This window comes from Somniosus microcephalus, unplaced genomic scaffold, assembly GCF_052327205.1.
Source record: "Somniosus microcephalus isolate GS21.2 unplaced genomic scaffold, FLI_Smic_1.0 unresolved_chr1, whole genome shotgun sequence".
NCBI lineage: Eukaryota > Metazoa > Chordata > Chondrichthyes > Squaliformes > Somniosidae > Somniosus > Somniosus microcephalus.
The window spans coordinates 52,375,692-52,383,227 of NW_028225179.1; the positions used below are offsets into that span (position 1 = coordinate 52,375,692).

The 7,536-nt window shown below is 46.1% G+C and overlaps 1 non-coding gene across 1 annotated transcript; it reads right to left on the reverse strand.

The window, feature by feature from the left end:
• Positions 1 to 3,989: 3,989 nt before the first annotated feature.
• trnat-agu (transfer RNA threonine (anticodon AGU)) lies at positions 3,990 to 4,063 on the reverse strand. Its single transcript has one exon. It is a non-coding gene; the product is annotated as a tRNA-Thr (tRNA).
• Between the last annotated feature and the right edge of the window lie 3,473 nt (positions 4,064 to 7,536).

Below are 7,536 nucleotides of genomic sequence, written 5' to 3' on the forward strand. Positions count from 1 at the left end.
TGAGCAGTTTCCCTGAATCTGCTCACAATTCTCCCCATAACAAGACTGTCGGAGACAACCTAATTGTGGTATGGTGTTTGGGCGATTGTCTACACGTAACTTCCGTCCTTGTAATTCTCAACATCATGTTCCGGTGAATCGTTGTTTGTGTTCAACATGATGTCGGAAAAATGTACAGATAACTCGTGAGTTTACACATCTTCTCACTTCTGCCAAAGAGTTAGTCACTGCGTTCAAATCGAATCTATTTCCATTCACATTAGTGCTGTAAAACTCTATGACTCTTTGACATTATTCTTTGCCTGATAGTTGCTGGTTTAACAGTTAAAAGTGGCCCCACCTGCCCTCCTGTCAATAAGTAACACTGAAGGGCTCCTTTAAACCTCCCATCCGTTATTGGAACACGGTGGGCCTGAGAAACCTAAGAGCCCACTTGGAACAGCTAATAAATAGATATTTGTGGAAACACCACTCATAGCTTCGGCTCCGGTCGAAATATCACACCGCAAAAGCATTGACTGCTCTAGGTGAAGCTCGAACTCACAACCTCGGCATATCTCGAAGCCTGGCACTGACTTTATAAGTACCGCACGCTAACCGGTTGCGCCACTAGAGTTGCGCTTGATTGGTGCTAGTTTTCGGTGCTCATTTACTTGCACATCTCAGGTTGTCCAATCGTGCAGGGGCGCAATGTTGTTTAATTGAGGCGCATTGGCTGGGTTTATAAGAATGATTGAAGCAGGAGTTACTCTCATGTGTTAGCGAGCTGGTGAATTTACCAAAGGCTGCAACGAGACCCTGGTGTCATAAGCACTGAACATTTTTCCCCAACTCCTAAAATACAGTCTGCAAAATGTGAACCGATGAAAATTCATCACATGCAAAACAATTTTTTTTTTAAAGTTTTGCCCATGAATCGTTAACCATGTGAGTTACCGGTTGATTAATGACGATTACAACAAACTTCTCACACAGTCTAATTAGATGTATGTAATAGAATAAACAATTTTCGTAAAGTTTACTCCTCGACGTGGAATGGAATCTGTATTGCAGGGTAAGAGTATTTGTAGATTACAATTGCTGTTCTGAGCTGTTTCTCTAATTATTTAATGAGCAGCAGTTTCCGAAGTGTAGCGATTATCACTTCCGTTTAAAGTACAACAGGTTCCTGGTTCAATCATGTTTTGCAGGTAGAGATTAATAAAACACATTAACAGCCACACGGTATTCTCCTTTTCTCTATACAGTTCTGTACACACTCAAAATCTACAGAGACACCGACAGTGTGAGAGGTTATTACAGAATCCTGCAGCGCTGCCTCGGTTAATAGCAACAGTTCGGAGCCGCATTTCAGACGTGGCAACAAACCCATGAGTTTGTTTGCTGTTCCCCAGCTCCCGGAGTGAGTGAGGCCGCGACAGCAGCGAATTTCAGGACACCTGTCCGGCCCCGTTCTCTCAAAGCGCCCGCTGCCAGCGGAAAGAAGCGATTACAGCCTCAGAGAGCATAAATTGCCCATCGCTGCGAAACAAGAAATCACTGAAGCAGAGGAGCGCAGAGATTTGCATCTATAGCGTGTAGGTGAGGATGTCGAGTTTGATATCGATCGACTCATTGTTTTAGAACCGTTGAAATTCAATCTCTCTCCGGCAGATGTTGAAAAGTGCCCTCGAGGTGCAATCGACAAATTTGGAGAGGCCGTGTAGTGGGACAACTTACAGGATCAGCACAGTTAATGCCGAGAACAAATTAAACAGTAGCTCAAGCTGATGAAACATGCACTGGTGGAAATCCTGGAGTGAGATTTAGAGGAAGCGACAATGGGAAGGGCTGTACTGCGATTCTAACACTTCTCCAAGCACATTCCGGGCAAGTCATCGACAGTAATAAGTGGGCTTGGAACCGGAATGGAACCGCGGGCACATGTCTCAGTCAAAATGCAATGGACAATAAATGACAAATCCATTTGATTTGCCTTTGATAACCAGTTGATTGGGCCTGTATTTTAGACAGAGTGACTCTTTAGTCTAGGGTTATGAATCTCGCTTTGTGGATTGTAGATTGAAATTTACGAAAGGTGAGCCTCTTTATAACGTCGACTTCTAACTTTGGACTTGCGCTCAAAAGTTGTTCTAATCCGCCTAGGAAATGATTGATCAGGACCAAAATCATTCTCCATCAATCTCCAGCGGCTTTGGAGGAAGGTCAATGCAAACTGTCATGTAAATATCATGGGTTTAAAGACAAACAATTAAAGTATTTTTTTATCAAACAATCACCGGTGATGGTTGTAAGTATATTTGTGTGTGTCCATAATAGATACGAACGTAATTGTGAGTTGATGTTGTGTTAGATGTAAATGCATTTGCACTTCTGTTGATTACAAATATGTTTAGATGTATCTGCAATATTTATTATTGTGTTGAGTGGGGGAATCTGTGTCAGTTATAGATGTATTTCTGAGCGCTTCAAATATCCAGTCCGGCCCCACTCTACCTTGTCATTGCCCCCACGTGGGACACGGCAGACCATCTGTTACATTCGGATTCAACTTTTGCTTTTATTGACACTTAAAAAATGTGAGGTTTAGAAAGTAATAAATCTGCATCCATCAGCCTCTCTGATACCTCTTGAGCGTCCCTTACTCTGTCTGATTGGCCCTGAGCGTCCCTTACCCGCTCCAGAACCTCTTGAGCATCCCTTACACTGTCTGGTACATTCGGAGGGTCCCTTACCCTGTCTGGTAAATCGGGAGCTTCCCTCACCCTTTCTGAAACATCCGGAGCATCCCTTACACTGTCTGGTGCATCGGGAGCTTACATTACCCAGTCTGGTACATCCGGAGCGTCTCTTACCCTATCCGATGCATCCGGAGCATCCCTTACCCTGTCTGATACATCCGGAGCGGCTCTTACCCTGTGAGATATATCCGGAGTGGCCCTTACCCTGTCTGGTAAAACAGGAGCGTTCCTTACCATGTATGGCAAATTCGGAGCGTACCTGAATCAGTCTGGTACATCCGGAGCGTCCCTTACACTATCTGCTACATCCGGAGTGTCCCTTACCCTGTCTAGTACAACAGAAGCATCCCTTACACTGTCGGGTAAATCCGGAGCGTCCCTTAAACAGTTTGGTTTATCCGGAGCGTCCCTTCACCTGTCTATTACATCCGGAGCGTCCCCTACTCTCCTTGATAAATCCTGATCCACCATTTTAATTTTTGATACCAAGTTTGCCAAAATTGCACATTTCACCCTTCATCCGCAGCTAGGTAGCGCATCCCGTCGCTCACGCTCATCAACTGTTTAGGGAAAAGCGGCAACTACCAGGTGAACAATCCCAGTTGTTCAGTTAGCCTCCCCAGTGCACTTCATTTCCCAAGGAATGTTCTTGTACAATCGGGCTGCTTTGGTTCCAAAGGCCGGTCCTGCTGTCGCAGACCTTGTCTGTCGACAGGTCCCGCTGGTCTAAATCAATCGACTGCTTTCAATGCACCAACTCAGACTGGGGAGAATGGCACATGTGCCCCAGGAACAGCGCAGGGAGCAGAGCATATTTACCGGTTTAAGTAGGTGAAAGTGAATGTTAGCAGGAAAGTTACAATGACATTGAAGGAGGAAGGTAAAGGAGGGCTATTGATTGTGGAAGGAAGAAGAATCTGTGCCATGACTCGGATTCGGACCGAGGTTGCTGCGGCCACAGCGCAGAATACTAACCGCTATACAATAACGGCGCGACACATCAAGTACTGGAGCTCTGCTCTGACCACCACAAAGTAACACATGGCACTGCTTAGAAAAGATGGATTATAGGTGAAGAGTTATAAATCAGCACCGCCAGAAATGAGGAAGTGGTGAAATTCGACCCAGGCCCCGCAGCGATTGGAGCCTTCATCCAGAATGGGAACTAGTGCAGCCGCAGTTACATTTAAACGAATTTTAGCCTTTTCACACGGGAAGAAGCTCACCCCTAGAGATTCATTAAAAAAATGGCCCCGCTGGGAGTCAAACCCAGGATCTCCAGTTTACTAGACAGACGCTTTGACCAGCTAAGCCACGGGGCCGAATCCCAATACAATTTCTCGCCTCCACTCATTAATATCTATCAGCTACCAGTCACTGTCTTCTGGACTCTCAGACCGTTGTTTATTTCTCCAGCTCTCTTGTCTATTCCGCCATGTGTTCCATTGCTGTCTGTATCTCCCGTTTATCTCAGTGTCAATCTGTGAGGTGATTCTGAATGATTACCCTATGTTTGTGTCTTATATGAAATAAATGAGGGGATCAGACAATTCTTCCTCTGACACTGGGGAACTAATGAGCCAACATTTATAACAAGATATTGTGTATTGTGGTGCAGCAAATACAATATTCCATCTTGAAAGATTCAGGTTCAATTCTGTGCAAAAGTAACTTTGACCCCAACGTGTTTGCATTTGGCCGCCTTTTAATTTGACGCCACAAAAGCCACCATTGCACCTCAAGGTGATTAATATCTAAGAATCAGAGAAGTCAAGCAGTGAAAGTGTATTTCTAGAAAGGGTTGTGAGACTGTGGAATGCACTGGCCCAGCAGAGCAGCAGATTTAAAACAAGGTTTAAAAACCGGCTGCGTGTGTGAGGAAGGGGAGAGGGAGGCAAGACAACCACAGAAGATCTCAACAGAAAATGCTGGAAAAACTCAGCAGGCCAGTCAACATCCGTGGAGAGAGAAATAGAGTCAACGTTTCAGGTGGAAACACTTTGACAAGACTGAAAAAGCACAGGAAATGAAACAGATTAAAATGCCAGGCTGGGAGAGAACAAAAGAGAAGTGAAGAGACATTAGGAGATATACAAAACGAGACGAGATGATGATAAGAGTAGTGGAGACAAAAGATGGCTCGAGATTAGCTGTGAAATGCGCTGTCAGATTGGGAGACAGCTGGCATGTGGGAGAGAAAAAAAGGGGGTGGGCAAAAATAAAGGTGTGGATAAAAAATATAAGTGAAAATGTAATGGGGGCCGAGGTTATGATTTGAAATTTTTGAACTCTATGTTGAGTCTGGAAGGCTGTAAAGTGCCTAATCGGAAGATGAGGTGCTGTTCCTCGATCTTACGCTGAGCTTCCGTGGAACAATGCAAGAGGCCGAGGACGGTGAGGTCTGAGTGGGAATGGAGCGGTGAATTACAATGACAGGCGACTGGAAGGTCGGGGTCATCCTTACAGACTGAACAGAGATGTTCCGCACAGCAGTCACCCAATCTGCATTTGGTCTCCCCAATGTAGAGGAGGCCACATCGTGAGCAGTGAATACAGTATACTTGATTGCAAGAAGTACAAGTAAATCGCTGTTTCACCTGGAAGGGGTGTTTCAGGCCATGGACAGTGGGAACGAGGGAGGTATAAGGGCAGGTATTGCATCTCCTGCGCTTGCACGGGAAGGTGCCGGGTGAAGGGGCAGGGGTGTTGGAGGTGATGGAGGAGTGGACTAGGGTATCACGGAGGGAGTGGTCCCTAGGGAATGCTGAAAGGGGAGGTGAGGGGAAGATGTGTTTGGTGGTGGGATCACGTTGGAGGTGGCGGAAGTGGTGGAGGATGATCCGTTGAATGTGGAGTCTAGTGGGGTGAAAGGTGAGGACAAGGGGAACCCTATCATGGTTCCGGGAGGGAGGGGCAGGGGTGAGGGCAGAAGTGCGGGAGATAGAATGGACACGGTTGAGGGCCATGTCAACCATGGTAGACGGGATTCCTCGGTTGCGGAAAAAGGAAGACATCTCGGAAGTACTGATGTGGAAGGCGGCATCATCAGATCGTATGCGGTGGAGATGGAGAAACTGGGAGAATGAAATAGAGTCCTTACAGGAGGCCGGGTGAGGAGGAAGTGCAGTCCATGTAGCTGTGGGAGTCAGTGGGCTCGTAGTGAATTTTGGTCAATAACCTATCCCCAGAGATGGAGACCGAGAAGTCGAGGAAGAGGAGGGAAGATTCGGAGATGGACCATGTGAAGGTGAGGGAAGGGTGGAAATTGGAGGCAAAGTGAATGAACATGTCTAGTTCAGGGCGAGATCAAGCAACGGCACCAATACAGTCATCAATGTACTGGAAAAAGAGGTGAGGGAGGGGACCCGAGTAGGACTGGAACAAAGACTTTTCTGCATACCCCACGATCAGGCAGGCATAGCTAGGACCCATGCGGGTACCCATAGCAACACCTTTGATTTGGAAGAAATGAGTGGAGTCAAAGGAGAAGTTGTTATCGTACATTGAAGATCACCTTGGAATCCACTGGCACCGAATCTGATTTAAATCCCCCCACTGTATTTAAACACATTTAATGTCATATACACATTTTAAAGCACTTGAGCATATTTTTGAGATTTAACATAGAAACCTAGAAGATAGGAGCAGGAGTAGGCCATTCTGCCCCTCAAGCCTGCTCCGCCATTCAGTGCGATCATGGCTGATCATCCAAATACAGTACCCGGTCCCTGCTTTCTCCCCATACCCCTTGATCCTTTTTGCCTGAAGAAATATATCCAACTCCTTCTTGAATATATTTATTGAATTGGCCTCTACTGCCTTCTGTGGTAGAGAATTCCAGAGGTTCACCAATTTCTGGGTGAAGAAATTCCTCCTCATTTCTGTCCTAAATGGCTTACCTCTTATCCTTAGACTGTGACCCCTGGTTCTGGACTCCCCGACCATCGGGATCATCCTTTCTGCATCTAGTCTGTCCAGTCCTGTCAGAATTTTATAAGTTTCAATGAGATCCCCTCTCATTCTTCTAAACTCCAGCGAGTATAAGCCCAATCGACCCAATCTCTCCTCATACGTCACTCCTGCCATCCCAGGTATCAGCCTGGTGAATCTTCGCTGAACTCCTTCCATGGCAAGAACATCCTTCCTCAGACAAGGCGACTAAAACTGCACACATTACTCAAGATGTGGTCTCATCAAGGCCCTGTACAACTGCAGCAAGACATCCTTTTTCCTGTACTCACACCCTCTCGCTACGAAGGCCAACATACCATTTGCCTTCTTAAGTGCCTGCTGCACCTGCATGCTTCACTTCAGCGACTGGTGCACAAGGACACCCAGGTCTCGTTGCACTTCCCCTTCTCCCAATTTATTGCCATTTAGATAATAATCTGCCTTCCTGTTTTTGCCACCAAAGTGGATAACCTCGAATTTATCCACGATATATTGCATCTACCATGCTTCTGCCCAATCACCCAACCTGTCCAAATCATCTGTAGTTTCTCGGCATCCTCCTCACAACACACATGCACACCCAGCTTTGTGTCATCTGCAAATTTGGCGATATTACATCCAAATCCCTTGCCTAGATCAGTAATATATATTGTGAATAGCTGGGGTCCAAGGACTGATCCCTTCAGTACCCCACTAGTCACTGCCTGCCACTCGGAAAAAGACCCGTTTATTCCAACTCTTTGCGTTCTGTCTGTCAACCAGTTCTCTATCCAAGTCAATACCTTGCCCCAATCCCATGAGCCTTAAGTTTACATGCTAATCTCTTATACGGGGCCTTATCGAA